Below are 26209 nucleotides of genomic sequence, written 5' to 3'. Positions count from 1 at the left end.
TGCCTCACGAAGTAGGATGTAAACTCCATGAGGACACGGATTTGTTTTTTGTTTGAGACAGGGTCTCACTCTGTTGCCCAGGCTGGAGTGCACTGGCACTGAAATGGCCTTGTTACCTGGAGTAACACCTGAGGTTCGTTGTCTCACAACCACCAAGAATAAGGATGCAGACACACAAAGAGTGAGGTTGAGAGTGGAAGTTTAATAGACGAAAGAAAGAGAATAGCTCTCTGCTGCAGAGAGGGGTCCTGGAAAAATGGGTTGCGAGATCTACAGTGAAATGCAGGGGGTTTTATAGATGAGCTGGTGAGGAGGCAGAGTCTGATCTACATAGCGTGCAAAAAACTGGTCTGACCAGGTGTGCTATTTGCATAGGATGGGAATCTCTGGCTTCCTCCGCCCCAATCTTTGATTATGCAGGCAGATTCACTGCCTGAACTGCACCATGTTGCCCATTTCTTTATTACGATACATATGGTAACAAAAAAAGGGAAGATGGAGCCTCCATGGTGGACATGCCTGACCCCCCGGGTACCCCTTTTCTATTGGCATAGCTGCCAGCATTCCCCTGTGCAAGCTTCCAGCTTGCTTACCCATGTTTGCCACTCAATTTTTCAGCCTGCTGTTTCTTAGAAATGATTTTGGGGGCTGCTTTTTTGTTAGCAAAGAAATTCTACTGAGGACTTTTCTGCGCTCACTATCTGCCTAAATAATTTCTGTCTCCTGTATCAGCACAATCATGGCTCACTGCAACTTCTGCCCCCAGGCTCAAGCGATCCTCCCATCTCAGCCTCCCAAGTAGCTAGGACCACAGGTATGAACCACCATGTCTGGATAATTTTTGTGTTTAGGTAGAGCCTAGGTTTTGCCATGTTTGCCCAGGCTAGTCTTGAACTCCTGGGCTCAAGTGATCAGACTGCCTGGGCTCAAGCCGTCCTCCTGCCTCAGCCTCTCAAAGTGCTAGAATTACAGGAATAAGCCACCACACCTGTCCATGCAAAAAAACTTTTTTTTTTTTTTTTTGAGATGTAGTCTCGGTCTGTTGCCTAGGCTGCAGTGCAGTGGCACGATCGCAGCTCACTGCAACCTCTGCCTCCCAGGTTCAAGCGATTCTCCTGCCTCAGCCTGCTGAGTAGCTGGAATTACAGGCATGAGCCACAGCGCCCGGCCATATAAAATTTTTTTTTTTTTTTTTGAGACAGAGTCTCGCTCTGTCGCCCGGGCTGGAGTGCAGTGGCCGGATCTCAGCTCACTGCAAGCTCCGCCTCCCGGGTTCACGCCATTCTCCTGCCTCAGCCTCCCGAGTAGCTGGGACTACAGGCGCCCACCACCGCGCCCGGCTAATTTTTTGTATTTTTTAGTAGAGACGGGGTTTCACCGTGTTAGCCAGGATGGTCTCGATCTCCTGACCTCGTGATCCGCCCGTCTCGGCCTCCCAAAGTGCTGGGATTACAGGCTTGAGCCACCGCGCCCGGCCTAAAATTTTTGATTAAAGACAAATTTAAGGCTGGGTGTGGTGGTTCATACTTATAATCTCAACACTTTGAGAGGTCAAAGCCCAAGGATCTCTTGAGGCCAGGAGTTCAAGGCCAGCTAGGCAATTTAGTGAGACTCACTTTCTACCAAAAAAAGTTTAAAATTTAAACTTTAGCAGTTTAAATTAATTTTTAATTTTTAGAAATTAAAAATTAGCAGGCCTGGCCGGATGTGGTGGCTCACACCTGTAATCCTAGCACTTTGGGAGGCCAAGGTGGGTTGATCACCTGAGGTCAGGAGTTTGAGACTAGCCTGGCCAACATGACAAAATCTTGTCTCTACTAAAAATGCAAAAAATAGCCAGGCGAGGTGGCAGGCACTGTAATCCTAGGAGGCAGAGGTTGCAGTGAGCCGAGATCAATGGCACTCCAGCCTGGGTGACAGAGCGAGACTCTGTATAAAAATAAAAAATCTATCTCTATATATATGTGTGTGTGTGTGTGTATATATGTGTGTGTGTGTATATATATGTGTGTGTATATATGTATGTATGTATATATAGTAGGCTCTGGTGATGCATGCCTGTAGTCCTGATATAGGAGGTAGAAAGAAATTATTTAGGCACTCCAGCCTGGGTGACAGAGCAAGACCCTGTAAAAACAAACAAAAAACCAAAAGCCTCACGCCTGTAATCCCCAGCACTTTGGGAGGCCGAGGCAGGTGGATCTCCTGAGGTCAGGAGTTCGAGACCAGCCTGGCCAACATGGCGAAACCCCATCTCTACTAAAAATACAAAAATTAGCCGGGTGTGGTGATGGGCGCCTGTAATCCCAGCTACTTGGGACGCTGAGGCAGGAGAATCCCTTGAACTCGGGAGGCAGAGGTTGCAGTGAGCTGAGATCGCACCATTGCATTCTAGCCTGGATGACAAGAGCAAAACTTTGTCTCAAAAAAAAAAAAAAAAAAAAAGTACAGGTTGAGTATCCTTTATCTAAAATACTTGGGACCAGAATTGTTTCAAATTTTGATTTTTTTCAGATTTTGGAATATTTGCATTATACCCACCCTAGTTGAGTATCTCAAATCTGAAAATCTGTAATCCAAAATGCTCCAATGAGCATTTCCTTTGATCATCCTGTCAGCACCCAAAACGTTTAGGATTTTGGAATGTTTTGAATTTCAGATTTTCAGATTTGGGATGGTCGACCTATATTTTATATGAATATTCCAAACAGCCTTCAAATATGTGGGCTTTTAAATTTTTTTCTGGGAAATACTAAAAAATTCTAATAAGGGAGGAGACCACCCCTTATATTGTCTTATGCCCAATTTCTGCCTCCACAGAAAGAAGACGTAAAAACTAAAAGCAGAAGTGGAATCTAATCCAACTCTGCGCCCTGGGCCTGGTAGTTAAAAATCAGCCCCTGAGCTCACTGCTTGTGTTATCTATAGATTTCAGACACTGTATGGAAAAGCATCATGAAAATCCCTGTCCTGGCCGGGCGTGGTGGCTCACGCCTGTAATCCCAGCACTTTGGGAGGCCGAGACGGGCGGATGACGAGGTCAGGAGATCGAGACCATCCTGGCTAACACGGTGAAACCCCGTCTCTACTAAAAAATACAAAAAACTAGCCGGGCAAGGTGGCGGGCGCCTGTAGTCCCAGCTACTCGGGAGGCTGAGGCAGGAGAATGGCGTGAACCCGGGAGATGGAGCTTGCAGTGAGCTGAGATCCGGCCACTGCACTCCAGCCTGGGTGACAGAGCGAGACTCCGTCTCAAAAAAAAAAAAAAAAAAAAAGAAAATCCCTGTCCTGTTCTGTTCCGTTCTGATTACTGGTGCATGCAGCCCCCAGTCACGTACCCCCTGCTTGCTCAATCACGACCCTCTCACATGGACCCCCTTAGAGTTGTAAGCCCTTAAAAAGGATAGGAATTGCTCCCTTAGGGAGCTCGGATTTTGGAGACGTGAGTCCACCGATGCTCCCAGGTGAATAAAGCCCTTTCCTTCTGCAACTCGGTGTCTGAAGGGGTCTTGTCTGCGGCTCCTCCTGCTACAATAATAGCTATGTTAAGGCTTAACTGACATACAATAAACTGAACATGTTTAAAATGTACAAGTTTTGACATGTGTATACATCTGGGAAATTATCACCACAATTCAGGTCTGATTTGCATGTTAGGCACAGTTCATAGGGCCTACTTTTTTTTGAGATAGATTCTCTCTGTTGCCCAGTCTGGATCTCCGCTCACTACAACCTTCGCCTCTGATGCTCAAGCGAGTCTGAAGCCTCAGCCTCCGGAGTAGCTGGGATTACAGGCTAATAGTTATATCTTTAGTTTCGCCATGTTGGCCAGGCTGGTCTCAAATTCCTGGGCTCAGGCGATCCGCTCACCTCAGCTTCCCAAACTGCTGGGATTAAAGGCATGAAACACCTTGCCTGGCCGAAAAATGTTTTAAATTCAAAATGCTGTAATGGAGGCTGGGTGCAGTGGCTTTTTTTACTCAGCATACTTGAGATTCATGTTATTGTATATATGAGTAGTTCCGTCCTTTTTTGGCTAACATTCCATTGTATGGATTGGTCTTTAACTTGTTGATTGACATTTGGATTGTCTACAGTTTGGGGCTATTACAAATAGAGCTGCTGTGAACGTGTGTGTACAGGCTTTTGTATGGGCGTATGCTCTGTTTACTCTTGGTAAATACCTATGAGTGTAATGGCTGAGTCATATTGTAGTAGTTTAACGTTTTTAAAAACTACCAAACTGTTTTCCAAAGTGAGTGTACCATTTTACATTCCCATCAGCAGTGAATGAATGTTCTGGTTTCTTCACCTCCTTGCCAACTTGGTATGGTCAGTCTTTTAAATTTTAGACAGTCTGATATGTGTGTAGTGGTATCTCATTGTGTTTTAAATTTGCATTTCCCTAATGATTAATGACATTCCTTAATGATTAATGACGTTGGCCATCTTTTCATGTTATTATTTGGAATCCATATATCTTCTTTTATCAAGTGTCTGTTCAAATTGTTTGTCCCCCTTTTAGGAGAGTTGTGAAAATAATCTTTTAATTGAAAATGTACGGCTGGGCGCGGTGGCTCACGCCTGTAATCCCAGCACTTTGGGAGGCCGAGTCGGGCGGATCACAAGGTCAGGAGATCGAGACCACGGTGAAACCCCGTCTCTACTAAAAATACAAAAAATTAGCCGGGCGCGGTTGTGGGCGCCTGTAGTCCCAGCTACTCGGGAGGCTGAGGCAGGAGAATGGCGTGAACCTGGGAGGCGGAGCTTGCAGTGAGCCGAGATCGCGCCACTGCACTCCAGCCTGGGCTGGGCGACAGAGCAAGACTCCGTCTCAAAAAAAAAAAAAAAAAAAAGAGAAAATGTACATTGTTTCCACCTGATTTAGAACCTAAGAATCTTGAAAGGAAAGAGAAAGAACTAACATTTCCGTGACTGAGAACTGGATGGTGACAAATGAGAAAATAAACACAATAAAGGCAAGTTTGGTGGGGTGACAGAGCAGAGCGACTTGTGATCCCCGCGCCGTCACCACGTTCGGTTCGGTTCGGTTCGTTCCTCTGGACTACGGGGTTAATGATGCCGGCAATCAGCGCAAAGTGAGATAATCACCAGCGCACTCTTGGATCTCTATGCAGGTTTGTAAACTATGTGGAGGAAACGAACCCGTCGCAGTCTCAGCCGAAGAGGCCGGAGTAGGAGCCGAAGCCTGAGCAGGTCCTGAAAAACAGACCGGCCGTTCAGGACTAGGCCCTGAACCACAACTTGCTCCTCAGGGGTCCGGGTCGGAAGTGACGACTTCATTCACTGAGCAGCCATTTTCGGTCCCCAGTGTGCCCGGAGTGCCTTCTGGGTGTCAGAAAAGACACAGAAACTAACGGGGCGGAACCGCGACACGGTGCCTGCTGATGTCAAAAGGTCTCACGGCTCCGGGGGGACCCAGTCGCCCACAGCCGCCAGGGGCGCTGCCGGCTCCGATCTCGTTGAGAGCCGCTTGGCTGCTCGTGTCTGCCCTTCAGTCCTTCCAACTCTTCTGGGACCTAGAGTTCCGGGATCTCACTGCGATCTTGGAGGATTCCTATGTAGAATTCGAAAGGATATGGGGAAGGAAAAAACAAAAATACACCGCACTTTGTTTCCGCCCGGTTTCGAACCGGGGACCTTTCGCGTGTGAGGCGAACGTGATAACCACTACACTACGGAAACTGCGTGACAGCTGGGGTTTCGCAAATGGCTCTTAAAAGGTAGCTCCTCATCACTGCGTCCCTGACCCAAGAGAAAAGTACCCGGCGGGCCAACCACAGCTTCGGGATGGGGGCGCGCAGGGAAGTAGCCTGCAAAGCAGGTAAGGCCCGGGCTGCTTGCTCGCGGGGGATCATGGCCGAGGGCACAGGGGTGAACTCCATGGTGCTTCCTTAGGAAATTTCTGGCACAGTCAGGGCTGCAGCCATAGCCCTGAGACAGTGGGGCAGGGCTCCAGGCGTCCTCGAATGCTCGTCGTGGAGTTTTCCTGATCCTGTCGGGTCCCTAAGGAGCTTGGCGGGGAGCGTGGACGCCCTGGGGCCAGGCCACCGCGGCCACTGAGAGCCCCACCCGGGGACTGGAGAAAAACGAAGTAGAAGAGACCCAGGGGACAGCCTTGGCCGGGTCAAGGGAAACCAGGTCATATTTGGAACAAAGTACGCCTTAGATTTGCTCAGCACTGAATTTAGAAGCATTTTCACATTCTCGTGTTTAACTAGTTTTACAACAGTGCCGCGAGCGAAATATTAAACGTGTTTTAAAGATGAAGAGTCTGAACCTAGGTAAATTGTACTTGGGTAAGATGGAAGCGCTACTTAACATTAAGGAGAGTCTGCGATCCTGATGTTCTCAGGCTGTCTCACTTAGTGGGATTACACGTTATTATTGTCCGAGGAAGCAAACGAAGAGGAAAGAGACCGTGGAGAGTATTCCTGGAGGGACTCAAGATACCTCTCTAGGTAGAACCCCAAGATACCTGTGTAGAGTAACAGCTTATGTCGAATGACCTCATCTTTTCCACTGCTGCGGGTGAAATTATCTGAGGAGGTAGGAAGAGGAGATGGTTTAGGGATGCCATATGACAAAGGCTTTGGAAAATTAAGAAGAGGCTGGGCGTGGTGGCTCACGCCTGTAATCCCAGCACTGTGGGAGTCCAAGTGGGCGGATCTCACCTAGGATCAGGAGTTCGAGACCAGCCTGGCTAACATGGTGAAACGCCATTTCTACTAAAAATACAAAAATTAGCTGGGCGTGGTGGCGCGCCCCTGTAATCCCAGCTACTCGAGAGGCCTAGGCAGGAGAATAGCTTGAACCCAGGAGGCTTAGGTTGCAGTGAGCCGAGATCACGCAATTACACTCCAGATTGGATGAAAAAGCAAAACTTCGTCAAAAAAAAAAAGAAAAAAAGAAAAAAGAAAATTAAGAAGAGAAGGATGAGAGAATTACGAGGCAGCAGTGAAGACTTACATGCTGTTGTGTGATACAAATGCCCAGGGGCTAGCATGGAACGATGTTGACTGACTGCGCCAGGAGCTCTAATCTAGCAAGAACCTAGAGGAGAAAGTGGGTTGTGGGATGAATAAGCAAAGGAAGAGGGTTAAGGAGTTGGGGGTGGTAGTGAGAGAGCAAAAGAGGAGCACCTGGTTACAGGTTGAGGCTGTGCAGTATGTAGAAAGACATCAGAGATGTTCAATAGTGCTCACTTCGGCAGCACATATACTCACATTGGAATAGTACAGAGAAGATGAACATGGCCCCTGTGCAAGGTTGATGCACAAATTCATGAACGGTTCCTTTTTTTTTTTTTTTAAAGAAATGTCCAATGGACTGAATGCTAGACAGATAATAGTTTATCAGGTTAAGGCATTTTATCAGAAAATTGGCTTAAATAATAAAGGGAAAATATTGCCTCACAACCCTAGGTAGATCTGGGTTTCAGGTAAGTCTTCATACAAGGCTCAAAGAAGTCTCTGGGCCAGGCACGGTGGCTCACGCCTATAATCACAGCACTTTGGGAGATCGAGGCGGGCAGATCAACTGAGGTCAAAAATTCGAGACCAGCCTGGTATTACTAAAAATACAAAGTAATTAGCCGGGCATAGTGGTGCACACCTGTAGTCCCAGCTATGTGGGAGGCTGAGGCATGAGAATTGCTTGAACCCAGCGGGTGGAGGCTGCAGTGAGCCAAGATTGTGCCACTGCACTCCAGCCTGGGCAACAGAGTGAGACTCCATCTCAATTAATAATAATAAAAAAGAAGTATCTGGTTTATCTTCGTCCTTCTTCTTCAATGTGGACTCCATTCTGGGGCAGACTCTCTACTCATGTTTTCAAAGTGCCCACCATGGGCAGCTTGAGCTATAGGTTCCCTTGTTCACAGCCAGCAGAAAAAAGTGTGTACTTCTTGGAGAACTCATTATCGTGTAACAGGGATGGGATATGCTGCTTCGTTTAAATAATTAGGGCCTACTCCTGAGGTCCGGGGTAAGATTAACCCTACTCAAACTCTATGGCTGACAAATTCAGGGTACCTGTAAGAAGGGAATAGGATGTTGTAATGCTAAGGTGGCAACCAACAAACATTCTCTTCAGAGGGTAAGACCACAGTGCTACAGAGAGTGGAGAAGAATGGCATATACTTCCAGAAACTAGAGCTGATGTTAGGAAAGGTTCCACTCTAAGGGCTTCCCCGCTAAAGGAGTTCTCCCATGAGTAGCTTTCACTATGCAAGATCAGATGAGACCTAAGATAGCCCAGGACACAGGATCCTCCCATCGAAGAGGCCACTTTCAATGTGGGCTAGTCTCTGCCCCTCCGTGCCAGGAACTGAAGAGGCTGTGCCAGTACCTTTTCCCCTGATCAGTCTCTGGGAAGGCAAAGCTTTTATGCATCTGGCCTCAGTGGTCAGTGAGACTGTGGGATCATCCTGAAGGACAGGAGGTCCTGGAGTTCAACCTCAGGACATCATATCTGGCTTAAGACGATCACTCTTCATGCCCTGCTCATCACTGTTCCTCACCATAGTTTCTCCCTAATGCAGTGCCTTGTGGGGAGCTATTTCCCTGAGTACACAGTGATAACATGATGTGAATCACCTTTTTCCTCGGCAGAGGTGGTGGAATTTTTTACCATCATGAAGCTGAGGTTCCTTCCCCATTCTGAGTTGAATAACCCAAATCTTGGCTCTTAGAGCTGCTGGTATCCCTAATTCCTTATAAAACTTAACTCTGTCCCCAACTCTTTACTATCCCATTGCTCGGTATCTTCCACCACATCCTCCTTCTGGAGATTCTGAGGCCGGACGCAGTGGCTCATGCCTGTAATCACAGCACTTTGGGAGGCTGAGCTGGGTGGATCACCTGAGGTCAGGAGTTCGAGACCAGCCTGAGCAACATGATGAAATGCTGTCTCTACTAAAAATACAAAAATTAGCTGGGCGTAGTGGCAGGCACCTGTAATCCCAGCTACTTGGAGGCTGAGGCATGAGAATTGCTTGAACCTGGGAGGCAGAGGTTGCAGTGAGCCCAGATGGCGCCACTGCACTCCAGCTTGGGTAACAAAGCAAGACTCTGTCTCAATAAACAAAAACAAAAAGACTCTGATACCCTATAATATATAATTTTATGGCAGCAGAAGGCAATAGGGCAAAGGATTTCTTCCTTTGTGGTGTAGATGGGGTGGTGATGATGGAAAGATAAGGAATGTTATAAAATGAGTCTTCAGTAGAGGAGTCTAGTCTCAGGGAAGAAAACTGGACATTAAATTTGTAATCTGGAAAGGAAGTAGAGGAGTTAACTACAGTTTTGAAACTAGTTTTTATGACTTCCATATTTCACCTTTTAACCTTGATGCTATATAGTTTTTCAAAGAGGCACAATTGTTTTGATTAGCTACATAGAAAATGAAGCGGAATTAGTAAACTATTACAATACAATACAATACAACAGTTCATTAAGATTGCTGGCTACAAAATCAACATTAAAAAAATCAGAAATTTCCACCACATCCGCAATAATCGCCTAGAAAATATGAGAAAATAACATATCATTCATGATAGAATAAAATCATAATGCTTCTAAGAACAAGCCACAGAATAAATGCACATAACCTTTGTATTGAGAAACACTTAAAATTATTCAAGGGCAAGTTGAAAACTAATTAAGTGAAGAGATTTACCTTATTTATAAATGAGGTGATTTAGTATTATAAAGATGTGAATTTCCTCCATGTTCTCCTGCAAGACCCATGCGATGTCAATATATCAACAGAATGGCTTATATAACTTGACAACCGATTGTAAAATTTATATGAATGCATAAGTCCATGGATAATCAACGGAATTTTGACAAAAGAGAATAAGGAGACTCATTGTAACTGATAACTGGGGGAAGGGGGGAAGCATTTGCTCCAGTCCGTGGTGCCAGCTCCAGACACCTCCCGTAGAGAAGTCCAGTGAGCTGCCACTGGATGCTAAGTCTGAGGTCACCAACTAGCTTGTAGATTTTATTTTCTTTTTTTTGAGATGGAGTTTCCCTCTTTGTTGCCAGGCTGGAGTCCAGTGGCACTGTAGCATGACCAGCCGAAGACAAAACTCCTCAGATACCAGATTAAAGAAGGAAGTGGTTTATTTGGCTGGGAGTGTAGGCCGACTTGCGTCTTAAGAGCCGAGCTCCCCGAAAAAGAAACTCTTGACCTTTTTTTTTTTTTTTTTTTGAGACGGAGTCTGGCTCTGTTGCCCAGGCTAGAGTGCAGTGGCGCATCTCAGCTCACTGCAAGCTCCGCCTCCCGGGTTCACGCCATTCTCCTGCCTCAGCCTCCTAAGTAGCTGGGACTACAGACACCTGCCACCACGCCCAGCTAATTATTTTTGTATTTTTAGTGGAGACAGGGTTTCACCATGTTAGCCAGGATGGTCTCGATTTCCTGACCTCGTCATCCACCCGCCTCAGCCTCCCAAAGTGCTGGGATTACAGACGTGAGCCACAACCCCCGGCCAGCTCTTGACCTTTTTAAAGGCTTACAACTTTAACGGGTCCACGTGAAAGGGTCGTGATAAATGAGCAAGTGTGAGAAACGTGACTGGGGGCTACATGCATCAGCTAACAGAACAAAATGTTTTACAATGCTTTTTTCATACAGTGTTTGGAATTTACAGATGACACAAGTAGTTTAGGTCAGGGGTTAATGTTATTATTATCACTTTTTTTTCAACTACTAGGGCCGGGTGGTGGTGTCAAGGTTGTCTGGCTATTTATCTTACTTTTTTTGTTTGTTTGTTTTTTGTTTTTTTCCCCAACTTTTTGCTTTCTCTCTTTCCTCCTGTCTTGTGAACTAAGCAAGGTGGGGGTAGGAGGACAGCAGGAGTAGTAGTGGTCTCCTTCCTTAGCATGATCTCGGCTCACTGCAACCTCCGCCTCCTGGGTTCAAGTGATTCTCCTGCCTCAGCTTCCCAAGTACCTGGGACTACAGGTATGTGCCCCCACGCCGGGCTAATTTTGTATTTTTAGTAGAGATGGTGTTTCACCATGTTGGTCAGCCTGGTCTAAACTCCTGACCTCAGGTGATCCACGCACCTCAGCCTCCCAAAGTGCTGTGATTACAGGCCTGAGCCACCACGCCTGGCCAGAGTTTGTAGATTTTCAATGGAAACTGGGTTTGGCTGCGAGCTGTGACAGTTGCAGATCTCTTAAGTATCCTTATGTTGCAGTGATGCTAAAAGTGGCAGATCATTCAGGCCAAGTAAAGACCAAGTCCTTTGAAATGACAGTTCCACAGTTTCAGAATTTCGACAGACAATTCAAGGAGATTGCTGCAGCTATTGAAGCTATGTGAAATGGATTATTTGGTAGATAAATTACTATCATTCTAAAGTCATGGATTTCACTTTCTGCAACAAAACTGCATAAGAATGAAATATTTATTGAATGAAAATTGCACTTTTGTTTTTTTTTTTCTTTTTTTTGAGATGGAGTTTTTCTCTTTGTTGCCCAGGCTGGAGTGCAGTGGCGGGATCTTGGCTCACTGCAAACTCTGCCTCCCGGGTTCAAGCGATTCTCCTGCCTCAACCTCCTGAGCAGCTGGGATTACAGGTGCCCGCCACCACACACCACTAATTTTTGTATTTTTAGCAGAGATGGGGTTTCACCAGGTTGGCCAGACTGGTCTCGAACTCCTGACCTCAGGTGATCCACCCGCTTCGGCCTCTCAAAGTGCTAGATTACAGACAGGAGCCACCACGTCCAGCTGCTTTTCCATTTTTAAAAATAATTTTAAAAATTTAGACCCCCCCCAAAAAAAAAGATAATAGCGGCCAGGCTCATTGGCTCATGCCTGCAATCCCGGCACTTTGGGAGGGTGGTTGGATCGCTTGAGCTCAGGCGTTTGAGACCAGCCTGGGCAACAAACATGGTGATACCCTCATCTCTATTTAAAAAAAAAAAAGATAATAGCCATAGTAATTTTTAAAAACTGTGTAGCACTGACACAAGAATAAATAAGTACCCAATGGAACAGAATACAGAATCCAGAAACAGACCTGAGTGTGAATGGAAATTTCATATATGATATGGTATTTGAATTAATGAGTTGTTTAGTGGGTAATCTTGAGAAAACTGACTTACAGTATGTTGGAAAAATAAAATTGGATTATAACTCACACAGTTACAAATTTCCAACAGATAAGATACCAAAAAGTCAAAGATGAAACCATGAAGCTAATAGACAAAAATTCAGAATAACATTTTTGTTACCTTGAGGTGGGAAAGAATTTTTAAAATAGAAGATTGTAAAACCTTACAGCAAAGAGGAAAAATAAATGGATGAATCTGAGCAACTCGATATGAAAGTCTTCAATGACGCACATCATGAACAAAGTTAAGAGATAATAACAAGGAGAAGGTATGATATCTAAAACAAACAAGGGACTTATAACTAGATTCTAGAATATACAAGGAACTTTTGAAATTAGAAAGAAAAAAAAATACCTAATAGAAAAAAATGGGTAAAGAATATGAATAGTCCAACTTAAGAAGGGGAAAGCTAAGTAGCTAAAAATATGAAGACATGATGAACCTCACTAGTAACCAGAGAAGTGCAAATAAAATGGCGAGATACCAATTTATATCTTTGGTAAACATTAGAAAGTTATGTCTTGGGTAACATATAGGCAAATGAGAGGCCAGGCACAGTGACTCATGCATGTAATCCCAGCACTTTGGGAGGCCAAGGCAGGTGGATCACATGAGGTCAGGAGTTTGAGACCAGCTTCATGAACATGGTGAAATCCCATCTCTAGTAGAAATACAAAAATCAGCCAGGCATGGTGGTGCGTGCCTGTAACCCCACCTACTCGGGAGGCTGAGGCAGAAGAGTCGCTTGAACCTGGGAGGCGGAGGCTGCAGTGAGCCGAGATCATGCCACTGCATTCCAGCCTAGGTGACAGAGCGAGACTCTGTCTCAAAAAAATAAAATAAAATAAAATAAAATAAAACATAGGCAAATGGGAAACAGGTACAGCTGATGTGAAACAGGTACAGCACATTGGGAAGCAACCTGGAAGTATTTAAGTAACCGTATGCTTTAAGATTCAGCAGTCCTTCTAACTATATACCTAAGAGAAACTAGCACCTAGGTCTATAAGGAGACATGTATCAGAATATTCATGACAGGACTGTGTGTGATGGTGAGAATCGGAGGCAGTCCAGATGTCCATCACTAATGCATAGATTTACTTAGGCTTGGTTTACTGATGCAAAACAGAAAGAGTAAAAATACCTATTTTCACAAAAACAGTGAAAAGGGAGTAGGAAACAGCATAAAATTCATAGCAGAAACCCATTTCTGCAAATACACAATATTGCATTTTGTTAAATAAACACACTCTCACATACACAAACACTGATACCTTTTATATCTCCAGGTTAAATTTTTTTTTTTTTTTTTTGAGATGGAGTCTCTGTCTGTCACCCAGACTGGAGTACAGTGGTGCGATCTCAGCTTACTGCAACCTCCCACTCCTGGTTCAAGCGATACTCCCACCTCAACCTCCTGAGTAGGCTGGGATTACAGGCACCCGCCATCATGCCCAGCTAATTTTTTTGTATTTTTGTAGAGACGGGGTTTCACCATGTTGGCCGGGCTGGTGTTGAACTCCTGACCTCAGGTGATCCACCTGCCTGGGCCTCCCAAAGTGCTGGGATTACAGGCGTGAGCCACTGTGCCTGGCCTAATATTTTTAGAAATAATACGTATATTTAAAAAACAGACTAAATATACAAAACTGAATGCATTTTAGGGGAGAGGAATTGGTGTTAAGAATGGGAGATGAGGAGAAAATAATGAAAAACTATAACAGAACAGGGATCTTACCCAATCAGTGATTATAATGTGCAATAGGGCTGGACAGGGTGGCTCATGCCTGTAATCCCAGCACTTTGGGAGGCTCAGATGGGTGGATCACTTGAGGTCAGGAGTTCGAGACCAGCCTGGCCAACATGGCAAAATCCTGTCTCTACTAAAAATACAAAAATTAGCCGGGCATGAGGGTGCATGCCTGTAGTCCCTGCTACTCAGAAGGCCGAGGCAGGAGAATCGCTTGAACCTGGGAAGCGGAGGTTGCAGTGAGCCGAGATTGTGCTATTACACTCCAGCCTGGGTGACAGAGACTCCATCTCAAAATAAATAATAAATAAATAAATAAATTAATTAAGTGCAATAAACTGAGGGAGATGATTGAATCAATTTTGTGTGCCTGTGAGTGATAAGAGGAAGGCAAAGTGAAAGTATACAATACCTTTTGGGAGAAATAGAAGAGGACTGACTGGGGTGAAGATATTCGCAACATAATATGGAAACTACTCTTACAAATCCATGAGACAAAGACAACTCAAGAAAAACATGTATTTTGGCCGGGCATGGTGGCTCACGCCTATAATCCCAGCACTTTGGGAGGCCAAGGCAAGTGGATCAGTTGAGGTCAGGAGTTCGAGACCAGCCTGGCCAACATAGTGAAACTCTATCTCTACGAAAAAATACAAAAAAATTAGCCAGGCGTGGTGGCACATGGCTGTAGTCCCAGCTACTCAGGAGTCTGAGGCAGGAGAATCGCTTGAACCCTGGAGGTGAAGGTTGCAGTGAGCCGAGATTGTGCCCCTGCACTCCAGCCTGGGCAACAGAGCGAGAATCCTTCTCAAAAAAAAAAAAAAAAAAAAAAAAAGAAAGAAAAATATGCCATTTTGTTTGTTTGTTTGAGACAAAGTCTTGCTCTGTCCCCTATAGTGAAGTGCAATGGTACCATCTCGGCTCACTGCAACCTCTGCTTCCTGGGTTCAAATGATTCTCCTGTCTGAGTCTCCTGAGTAGCTGGGATTACAGGCATGTGCCACCACGCTGGGCTAACTTTTTGTATTTTTAGTAGAGATGGGGTTTCACCATGTTGGCCAGGCTGGTCTTTAACTCCTGACCTCAAGTGATCCACCCACCTCGGCCTCCCAAAATGTTGGGATTACAGGCCTGAGTCACTGCTCCTGGCCAATAAGGTTTTTTTTTTTTTTTTGTATTTTTTTAGTAGCGACGGGGTTTCACCATATTGGCCAGGCTGGCCTTGAACTCCTGACCTCGTGATCTGCCCGCCTCAGCCTCCCGAAGTGCTGGGATTACCAGCGTGAGCAACCGCACACGGCCAATAAGTTTTTCAATGCAGGAAAAACATAAATATGCCCTCAAAGGAGGAATTATCTTGTATATACATTCATACCTACATATATCGAAAAGGATGACGAATATGCCAGGAACAGTTAATTACCTCTGGGGATAACTGAGTGGATCTAGAAAATGTTGTTAGGGAAGCTTACATTTTACTGTCTGCCCTTTTAAATTTTATAACATGTGCATCTATTATTTACTTAAATAATGAATAAAATGCCTCTGCTTCAGAGTTGATTGTTGTAGGAAGTGGCAGGCCATCTTGCCAACTACAACGGGAAAAATATAACACTTTTAAATATAATACTTTAATGGAAATACAATATGTAAACCATATATAGTTTATATAATACCATAAACTATAAATATAACATTTCTAAAAGTTATCGAATAACTGCAAAACAAAAATAACAAGATGAACTACAATTATAGACAGGGAATAGTACTAATTAGGTAAACTGAGATTGTTGGCTATTCTCTTTCCTTGGGTAATTTGCTGCATCTGGGTCTGAGATGAGGATCAGATTGAAGGGGTGGCCAGCCCCTCCACAACCTGTGGGTGTTTCTGTCAGGTGGGCGAGAGACTGAGAAAAGAAATAAGACACAGAGACAAAGTATAGAGAAAGAAAAGTGGGCCCAGGGGACCAGTGCTCAGCATACGGAGGACCCGTGCCAGCACTGGTCTCTGAGTTCCCTCAGTATTTATTGATCACTATCTCTACCATCTTGGAGAGGGGGATGTGGCAGGTCTATAGGGTAATGGTGGGGAGAGGGTCAGCAGGTAAACATGTGAGCAAAGATCTGTGTGTCATAAATAAGTTTAAGGAAAGGTGCTGTGCCTTGATGTGCACATAGGCCAGATTTATGTTTGACTTTACACAAGTATCTCGGTGCATTAAGGAGCAGTATTGCTGCCAGCGTGTCTCACCTCCAGCCATAAGGCGGTTTTTTCCTATCGCAGTAAATAGAATGTATGATCAGGTTTTACACCGAGACATTCCATTCCCAGGGACGAGCAGGAGACGATGTTTTCCTCCTATCTCAACTGCAAAGAGGGCTTTTTCTTTTACTAATCCTCCGCAGCACAGACCCTTTATGGGTCTTTCCCTTCCCACGAGGCCATATCTCAGGCTATCACATGGGGAGAAAGCTTGGACAATACAATACCTGACTTTCCTAGGCAGAGGTCCCTCCTGCCTTCTGCAGTGTTTTGTGTCCCTGGGTATTCGACATTAGAGAATAGTGATGCCGTTTACCAAGCATACTGCCTTCAAGCACTTTTTAAACAAAGCACATCCTGCACAGCCCTAAATCCATTAAACCTTGAGTCAACACAGCACATGTCTCTGCAAGCACAGGGTTGGGGCTAGGGTTACATCTCAAGGCAGAAGAATTTCTCTTAGTACAGAACAAAATGGAGTCTCTATGTCTACTTCTTTCTACTTAGACATAGTAACAGTCTGATCTCTCTTTCTTTTTCCCACATCAGATATCATTCTACTGAAGGAAGGAGAAATCAGTAGAACTTTTGATGGCCATGACAGTGGGTTTGACAGATGGGAATGTAATGGAGCATCAAACGAATGGCTGTTTCCTCTCACACATTTGTTGATAACTGGGCTAGCATGGAAATGCTTGGCGCTGAGCTGAAAAGGCAAAATGAGATCCCTTGTAATCTCTCAGTACTTGGGAGACAGATTGCCAAAAGGAGTGGTCAGCAATAAATACATGTCAGATTTTACTTTTGAGACTACTGATATTAACAGCTGGACTGAATCTGACTAAAGTTGCACCTATCCATAACCCAGATTAATTCTAAGTGGATTGAGTATACCAACTTTTATCCTCTTTGCCTGACAGAGAAAAAGGAAATCGCTCTGGAAGAAAACATCAAATTCAGTCTCTCTCTCTCTATATATATATAATATTCTCTCTCTCTCTCTCTCTCTCTCTCTCTCTCTCTGTGTGTGTGTGTGTGTGTGTGTGTGTGTGTGTGTATATATATATATAGTTTGTTTGTTATGAGACAGAGTCTCACTTTGTCGCCCAGGCTGGAGTGCAGGGGCATGATCTTGGCTCACTGCAACCTCCATCTCTGAGGTTCAAGTGATTCTCCTGCTTCAGCCTCCTGAATAGCTGGGATTACAGGCACACGACACCATGCCCAGCTAATTTTTGTATTTTTAGTAGAGATGGAGTTTCACCATGTTGGCCAGGCTGGTCTTGAACTCCTGACCTTAAATGATCCGCCCACCTTGGCCTCCCAAAGTGCTGGGATTACAGGTGTGAGCCACCAGCCTGGCCTCTGTAGTTATTTTATACACAATGTTCAGCATACAATAAAAATCAGGAGACATGTGAAGACAAAGGAAAATGTGACCAATAGTCAAGAGAAAAAAGCAAACAGTAGAAGCAGAAACAAATATAATCCAATTGTTTAAGATCACAGGCAAGAACTTTAAAATAATCACAATTTTATTTTTTAAAAAACAGAGGAAAAGATGGAAAGTAGATAAGAATTTCTTTTTTTTTTTTTTTGAGACGGAGTCTGGCTCTGTAGCCCAGGCTGGAGTGCAGTGGCCGGATCTCAGCTCACTGCAAGCTCCGCCTCCCGGGTTTACGCCATTCTCCGGCCTCAGCCTCCCGAGTAGCTGGGACTACAGGCGCTGCCACCTCGCCCGGCTATTTTTTGTATTTCTTAGTAGAGACGGGGTTTCACCGTGTTAGCCAGGATGGTCTCGATCTCCTGACCTCGTGATCCGCCCATCTCGGCCTCCCAAAGTGCTGGGATTACAGGCTTGAGCCACCGCGCCCGGCCAATTTGGTTGGGAAAATTTCAACAGAGAATTGGAATAGAGGCACAAGTAAACTTCTAGAACAGAACTCTCTGAGTGGGTTTAACAGCAAATTGGACACAGCAGGAGACAAGATTAGTGAATTCAAAGACAGATCAATAGACTGGGCACGGTGGCTCATCCCTGTAATCCCAGCACTTTGGGAGGCCGAGGTGGTGAATCACCTGAGGTCAGGAGTTTGAGACCGACCTGACCAACATGGTGAAACTCCGTCTCCACTAAAATACAAAATTAACTGGGCATGGTAGTGCATGCCTGTAATCCCAGCTACTCCAGAGGCTCAGGCAGGAGAATCACTTGAACCCGGGAGGCGGAGGTGATCTTGCCGTGAGCCAAGATCACATCATTGCACTCCAGCCTGGGCAACGAGCGAGACTCTGGCTTCAATACAGAAATAAAGAAAGAAGCTGGGCGCAGTGGCTCACGCCTGTAATCCCAGCGCTTTGGGAGGTCGAGGCGGGCGGATCACGAGGTCAAGAGATTGAGACCATCCTCGCCAACATGGTGAAACCCCGTCTCTACTAAAAATACGAAAATTAGCCGGGCGTGGTGGCGCGCACCTGTAGTCCCAGCTACTTGGTACCCTGAAGCATGAAAATTGCTTGAATCCGGGAGGCGGAGATTGCAGTGAGCCGAGATCGCGCCCCTGCACTCCAGCCTAATAGAGTGAGACTCCGTCTCAAAAAAAAAAAAAAAAAAAAAAAAAAAAAAAAAAGGAGAGAGAGAGAAAGAAAGATCAATAGAAAATACCCATACTGAAGCACACACACATGCAAAAAATGGAAGAGAATAGGACATAACAGAGATGTGTGATTGGTCCCAGCAGGAGAGAAGAAAGATAATATGCGGAAGCAACATTTGAAGAGATAATGGCTGAGAACTTTCTAAAACTGGTGAATGACTGCATCTTCAGATTCAAGGAGTTCAGCAAATTCCATGCCGGACTGAAACGGCTTGATTGTCTGGGGTGATACCGGAGGTTCGTTGTCTCAGGGCCAAGGGAATTAAGGTTGCGGAGGCACAAAGAGTGAGGTTAAGAGCGAAAGTTTAATAAGTGTGCCGGGCGCGGTGGCTCACGCCTGTAATCCCAGCACTTTGGGAGGCCGAGGCGGGCGGATCACAAGGTCAGGAGATCGAGACCACGGTGAAACCCCGTCTCTACTAAAAATACAAAAAATTAGCCGGGCGCGGTTGTGGGCGCCTGTAGTCCCAGCTACTCGGGAGGCTGAGGCAGGAGAATGGCGTGAACCCGGGAGGCGGAGCTTGCAGTGAGCCGAGATCGCGCCACTGCACTCCAGCCTGGGCGACAGAGCGAGACTCCGTCTCAAAAAACAAAAAAAAAAAAAAAAAAGAAAGTTTAATAAGTGAAAGAAGGAGCCTTCTACTGCAGAGAGGGGTCGCGGAGAAACGGATTGTCAGATCCACAGTGAAATGCAGGGGGTATTATAGATGCCTGGTGTGGAGGCGGTGTCTGATTTACATAGGGCGGGAAAGATTGGTTGGACCAGGTGTGCTATTTGCATAGTGCGCAAAAAACTGGTCAGACCAGGTGTCATTTGCATAGGCGCGAATTTCTGGCTGCCCGTATCCTAATCTTATATTACGCAAGGGAGTCTTCTGCCTGAGCTGCACCGTGTTGCCCATTCCTTAACTGTAAACGTGGTAGCAAATAAAGGGAAGATGGAACCTCCATTTTGGATATGCCTGGTCCCCAGGTAGCCCTTTTCTATTGGCACAGTTGCTGGCATTCACCTGTGCAAGCTTCCAGCTTACTTATCTATGTTTGCAGTTCGATTTTTCAAGCTGCTCTTTGTTAGAAAAAAAAAATAATTTGGGGGGCTGCTTTTTGTTAGAAGGGAAGCTCTGTTGAGGACTCTGGTGACAAATAAATAATTTATTTATAAATGGTGATAAATAAATAATTTATTTCTACCTCCTGTATGAGGACAAATACAAAGAAAATCACATCTTGGTTTTTTATATAGTTAAATTACTAAAAATCAAAGACAAAGATTAAATTTTTCCTAGGCTGGAGTGCAGTGGCGCGACCTCGGCTCACTGCAAGCCCCGCCTCCCGGGTTCACCGCCATTCTCCTGCCTCAGCCTCCCAAGTAGCTGGGACTACAGGCGTCGTCCGCCACCACGCCCGGCTAATTTTTTGGTCTTTTTAGTAGAGACGGGGTATCACCATGTTAGCCAGGATGGTCTCAATTTCCTGACCTCGTGATCCGCCCGCCTCGGCCTCCCAAAGTGCTGGGATTACAGGCGTGAGCCACTGCGCCTGGCCATGTTAAATCTTAAGAGTGGATAGGCCAGGCGCGGTGGCTCACGCCTGTAATCCCAGCACTTTCTGAGGCCGAGGCGGGTGGACAACTTGAGGTAAGGAGTTCAAGACCAGCGTGGCCAATAGGGTGAAGCCCCGTCTCTATCAAAAATATAAAAAATTAGCCTAGTGTGGTGGTGCGTGCCTGCAATCTCAGCTACTCTGGAGGCTGAGGCAGGAGAATCACTTGAACCTGGGAGGCGGAGGTTGTAGTGAGCAGAGATCTTGCCACTGCATTCCAGCCTGGGTGACAGAGGGAGAGTCAGTCTCGGGGAAAAAAAAAAAAAAAAAAAAAGAGTAGATAGAGAAAATGGGCAACATGAGAAAGATGTCTGATATTCAAACAGAAACCATGGAAGCCACTAGACATAGAATTATAAAACCAGTGAAGGCCAGGCGCGGTGGCTCATGCCTGTAATCCCAGCACTTTGGAAGGCTGAGGCGGGTGGATCACTTGAGGTCAGGAGTTCGAGACCAGCCTAACCAACATGGTAAAATGCTGCCTCTACTAAAAATACAAAATTAGTTGGCCATGGTGGCACATTCCTGTAATCCCAGCTACTTGGGAGGCCTTGAACCAGGGAGGCAGAGGTTGCAGCGAGCTGAGATTGTGCTATTGCGCTCCAGCCTGGATAACAAGAACGAAACTCTGTCTCAAAACAGAACAAAACAAACAAACTGTAGCAGGAGGAGCAGCAGACAAACTCCTCAGACACCTAGTTAAAGAAGGAAGGGGTTTATTAGGCCAGGGGCAATGGCAAGACTTCTGTCTCAAGAGCCGAGCTCCCCGAGTAAGCAATTTCTGTCCCTTTTAAGGGCTCACAACTCTAAGGGGGTGCATGTGAGAGGGTCGTGATTGATTGAGCAAGCAGAGGGTAGGTGACTGGGGGTGCTAATTAGATCGGAACAAAACAAGATAGGGATTTTCACAGTGCATTTCTGTACAATGTCTCTAATCTATAGATAACAGAAAGGATTAGGTCAGGGGTCGATCTTTAACTACCAGGCCCAGGGTGTGGCACCGGGCTGTCTGCCTGTGGATTTCATTTCTGCCTTTTAGTTTTTACTTCTTCTTTCTTTGGAGGCAGAAATTGGGCATAAGACAATATGAGGGGTGGTCTCCTCCCTTAAAACAAACAAAAAACAGTGAAAATACTTTTTTCTGTTTTCTTTATGTATTTTTTTTTTTGGTAAAGATGGGGTCTTGCTATGTTGCCCAGGTTTATCGTGAACTTCTGGGCTCAATTGACCCTTTGGCCTCTCAAAGTGCTGGGATTACAGGAATGAGCCACTGCACTTGGTTGAAATTTTTTTTTTTTCTGAGAAGGAGTCTGGCTCTGTCGCCCAGGCTGGAGTGCAGTGGCGTGATCTCAGCTCACTGCAGCCTCCACCTCCCTGGTTCAAGCGATTCTCCTGCCTCACCCTCCTAGGTAGCTGGAATTACAGGCACACGCCTGGCTAATTTTTTTTTTTTTTTTTGAGATGGAGTCTCACTTGTTGCCCAGGCTGGAGTGCAATGGCGCTATCTCGGCTCCCTGCAAGCTCCACCTCCCGGGTTCACGTCATTCTCCTGCCTCAGCCTCCCGAGTAGCTGGGACTACAGGCACCTGCCACCATGCCTGGCTAATTTTTTGTATTTTTATAGAGATGGGGTTTCACGGTGTTAGCCAGGATGGTCTCGATCTCCTGACCTCGTGATCTGCCCGTCTCGGCCTCCCAAAGTGCTGGGATTATAGGCGTGAGCCACTGTGCCTGGCCTTTTTTGGTATTTTTAATAGAGACGAGGTTTCCCCATGTTGGCCAAGTGGGTTTTGAACTCTTGACCTCATGTAATCCGCCCATCTCGGCCTCCCAAAGTGCTAGGATTATGGGGGTAAGCCACCGTGCCTGGCCAGGAAAAGAAAAATTTAAAAGGTCATCCAGAGGCTGGGTGCGGTGGCTCATGCCTGTAATCCTAGCACTTTGGGAGGCAGAGGCGGGTGGATCACCTGAGTCAAGAGCTCAAAAACAGCCTGACCAACACGATGAAACCCTGGCTCTACTAAACATACAAAAATTAGCTGGGCGTCATGGCATCTGCCTGTAATTCCAGCAACTAGGGAGACTGAGGCAGGAGAATCGCTTGAACCAGGGAGGAGGAGGTTGTAGTGAGCCGACATCACACCATTGCACTCCAGCCTGGGCAACAAGAGCAAAACTCCATCTCAAAAAAAAAAACCTCCAGAGACAGGACCTGCAACAGCAAGCATTCAATTAAACCCAGTGGCAGATATTACCGGGTAAGTCTTGTTGAGGTATTCACCACAGAGAGGTAGGCCTGTTCTTTGGTTTGCCCTGTCCTGCCATGCCCTAGCTCCAGCTAGGTCCGGCACCTGAACTAGGTCCAGCACTTGAACTTACCTCAGCCAGGGACCAGTGCTATGATCCTAGTCTAGAAGCAGGCCAGGTATTCCAAAAGCCTGAACTGGAAATCATCGCCACTGCCTCCCTGCAGTAGGTGTCTCACTTCATCCCTCCCAAATACCGGATCCAGCCGAAGACAGCCATCTCCTTCCCCCAGAGTTGAGCCTGAGACCTTGGTCAAGAACCAAACCTAACCCTATGCTGGCTAAAGAGTGAGGGGACTGTAGGCATGGGGGAATTCCTCCCCACAGATTCCCATCCAGGAGACCCTTGGCCTGATGACCACAGCATCTCACTAATGCTTCTGTAGTCCAGTATCATTACTTCTTTCTGAAATATTTTTTTTTTTTTTTTGAGACAGAGTCTTGTTCTATCATCCAGGCTGGAGTGCAGTGGCACGATCTCAGCTAACTGCAACCTCTGCCTCCCTGGTTCAAGTGATTTTCCTGCCTCAGCCTCCCAAGTAGCTGGGATTACAGGCGTGCACCACCACGCCTGGCTAATTTTTGTATTTTTAGTGGAGGTGGGGTTTCACCGTGTTGGCCAGGCTGGTCTGGAACTCCTGACCTCAAGTGATCTGCCCGCCTCAGCCTCCCAAAATGCTGTTATAGGCATGAGCCACTGCGCCCAGCCTGAAATATATGTTTAAAAGAAAAATGCTGATCGTTTACTCAAAGGGGTAAATTAAGAATGGTAGTGAGCTCCTAATATCGCTAGCCACAATTCTCAAGGGAAGCAAATGGGGAGGCCAAACATCTGATTGCTAATCTCATCAGCACCTGAGTAGAAAGGCTGTGAAGGCTGATGTCCTTTGAGGAATTCTGAAATGCTCCTTAAGGGGACTAGGCCCACCCATGTTGAGAATCCTTAATTTATACTTTGTTTAATTTTCTCTCTATTATTTCTTCTTCTTCTTTTCTTTTTTTTTTGGAGAGATGTTATGCTGTGCTGCCCAGGCTGCTCTCAAACTCCTGGGCTCAAGCGATCCTCCTGCCTTGGCCTCCTAAGTATGTTGAATTTTGACACTGAAACATGCAGTCTCTCAGGTATATTCTAAATCTAGAATGGGTAGATTAGCACAGTCATAGTATTGGTAATTAATAAAACTTTCCCCCACTTTGAAATCCTGAAAGTAGTTAAAACCACGGAGTTCTAGGCAGTCCAGTATTAGAGGCCTTGACCTTTGCACTGGCAGCTGTCACCAGGTGTTTAAAGTGGCTCATTAGGGAAGTCCAGAGCCACCCAATACCCTTTACTGAGCCTGTGAGGTCAAGAATGGCACACATAATCCATTTAGATTTTTGTTTTTTTGGGGGGACGGGGTCTCGCTCTGTCGCCCAAGCTGGAGTGCAGTGGCGCGATCTCGGCTCACTGCAAGCTCCGCCTCCTGGGTTTCCGCCATTCTCCTGCCTCAGCCTCCCGAGTAGCTGGGACTACAGGCACCCGCCACCACACCCGGCTAATTTTTTGTATTTTTAGTAGAGACGGGGTTTCACCGTGTTAGCCAGGGCAGTCTCGATCTCCTGACCTCATGATCCGCCCGCCTCGGCCTCTCAAAGTGCTGGGATTACAGGCGTGAGCCATTGCGCCTGCCCTTTCCATTTGGATTTTTTGTAAAATGAAAACCGTATATCTATATAGAATTGGCTAATTGTATTTGTAAGCCAGGAAATAAAATGAATAAACAAAAGTGAAGTGGTAACAAATTCGTTAAATGGCAGGGGAATCAAATCCAGATCTCTCAGGACAGAAGGGAATGCTCACCGACTATGCTAATGAGGAAGGAGATGAAGCTGTTCATCTAAAGTGGACAGCTCCTCTAACTGTCTACTTTTTTCACTGGGCCCAGATGGGTAGGAAGCACTGATTGCTCATGCCCCATTTACTCCTAGGCCACCACCTAGTCTGGCCCCCTGCTCCAGGATAGAGCAGGAGGCCAGCATCAGAATGGCCATTCGTGAAAATGCCAGAAACACTGTCTACTCTCCACCCAACCCCATCTCCAACAAAACTTACCTGTGCCATGCAAGACTGCGGCAGGTGGTTGGAATTCCAGGTGCAGCTGCTCCTCATCCCTCTAGCAAGGCAGATGTCAGGGCAGAGGCCTGGGAAATGTGAGGCTGCTGGATCCAAGAGTGGGGGCAGGTGGAGCAGAGGTGAGGTTTGGTCTTTTTGAAGCACTGGGTCAGGAAAATCCAACCACCTGCTTTGGCCAGATTCATTTCCTGCTCAGATTCTGGATTGAGGAAGGTGGGGAGTGAGACCACGACAAAGAACCGACTAGGAAGAAGCTGTCACCCTTGATGGAATGGGCAAAGAGAAAAAGCAATCATTTGGGCGTAGGGCCCAGCTGGACTCCTGGGTGAAAGGTATAGCCTGGATGTTCTTGGATTCCTTGTCTGCTTGAGCCCCAGAACAATAGAAAACCTTGATGGCTACAGCAACAGGAGCTTAATAGTGGGAAGGAAGAAAAATGAAGGACAAAACCAAGACTTAAACTCCCACAGGGAAGTTTGAGAAAAAAGCCTTAACCACTATACCAAAAATGTACCCCGGGAAACTCATCTTACCTTCTGGTACCAGCTACATAAATTGTGGGGTCTAGTGCAAAGTGAAAATGCAACCCCTTCTGAAAAAAGCAGCAAGAAAAGTGCTGTGAAGGGTAGTGAACTACAAAGCTTTTTCCTTTCTTCCATAGTCCTTCCTATCATGGGGCTTTTTATTTGCTCTCGTCATTCTATGTAAAGAAAAATTAAGACTTTAAATAATTAGCATGATTTTTTTTTTTTTTTCCCCTGAAACAGGGTTTTGCTCTTGTTGCCCATGCTGGAGTGTAGTGGAATGATCTCGGCTCATTGCAACCTCCACCTCCCGGGTTTAAGTGATTCTCCTGCCTCAGCCTCCCAAGTAGCTGGGACTCCAGGTATGCACCCCCATGCCCAGTTAATGTTTTGTATTTAGTAGAGATTGGGTTTCACCATGTTGGTCAGGCTGGTCTCAAACTCCTGACTTCAGGTGATCCACCTGCCTCAGCCTCCCAAACTGCTAAATCAATTAGCATGATTTTTACCCATTATCTTTATATTGTGCAATTCCAGTTTTAAATGCTGACCAAGTGTTCACTATTGCCCATTTCTTTTCCTCTGCTTTTTCTTGACCTAGCTTTAGTCAGGCTTCTCTCCCCACAGGCCCTTGAACTTTGGCTTGTCCCTAAGCCTGGGTAAGTGCTAAAGTGCAGAGTTGTGCACCCCTAATCAACTTATCCTGAGACTCTGTTGACCACATAGAGACACATTGCCTGGAAAACTTCTGGTCATGGTGTCTGTTCACTCCCGCTTACTTTCCCAGCTTAAAATTTTGTTTCTGCTAAGCTCTGCTTATCCTTCCCTGTGAAAGAAATGCC

At 45.9% G+C, this 26209-nt stretch overlaps 1 long non-coding RNA gene, 2 other non-coding genes and 1 pseudogene across 4 annotated transcripts in view; 3 read left to right on the top strand and 1 right to left on the bottom strand.

Annotated features, from left to right (window-relative positions):
- LOC105498216 (uncharacterized) overlaps positions 1–26209 on the top strand; it is a 35442-nt gene that overhangs the window by 4683 nt on the left and 4550 nt on the right. For both annotated transcript variants that reach the window (XR_011615335.1, XR_011615334.1), the window contains exons 2-3: positions 5139–5845; positions 25611–25729. This is a non-coding gene — a long non-coding RNA (uncharacterized lncRNA). The remainder of the gene's footprint in view (positions 1–5138; positions 5846–25610; positions 25730–26209) is intronic.
- On the bottom strand, positions 5634–5706 carry TRNAV-CAC (transfer RNA valine (anticodon CAC)). Its single transcript has one exon. It is a non-coding gene; the product is annotated as a tRNA-Val (tRNA).
- On the top strand, positions 7219–7325 carry LOC112429571 (U6 spliceosomal RNA). The gene has a single exon (XR_003021841.1). It is a non-coding gene; the product is annotated as a U6 spliceosomal RNA (small nuclear RNA).
- Positions 11041–13634, top strand: LOC139357094 (COMM domain-containing protein 6 pseudogene; annotated as a pseudogene).

This window comes from Macaca nemestrina, chromosome 1, assembly GCF_043159975.1.
Source record: "Macaca nemestrina isolate mMacNem1 chromosome 1, mMacNem.hap1, whole genome shotgun sequence".
Classification (NCBI taxonomy): Eukaryota; Metazoa; Chordata; class Mammalia; order Primates; family Cercopithecidae; genus Macaca; species Macaca nemestrina.
This window is presented reverse-complemented; position numbering and strand designations above follow the sequence as displayed.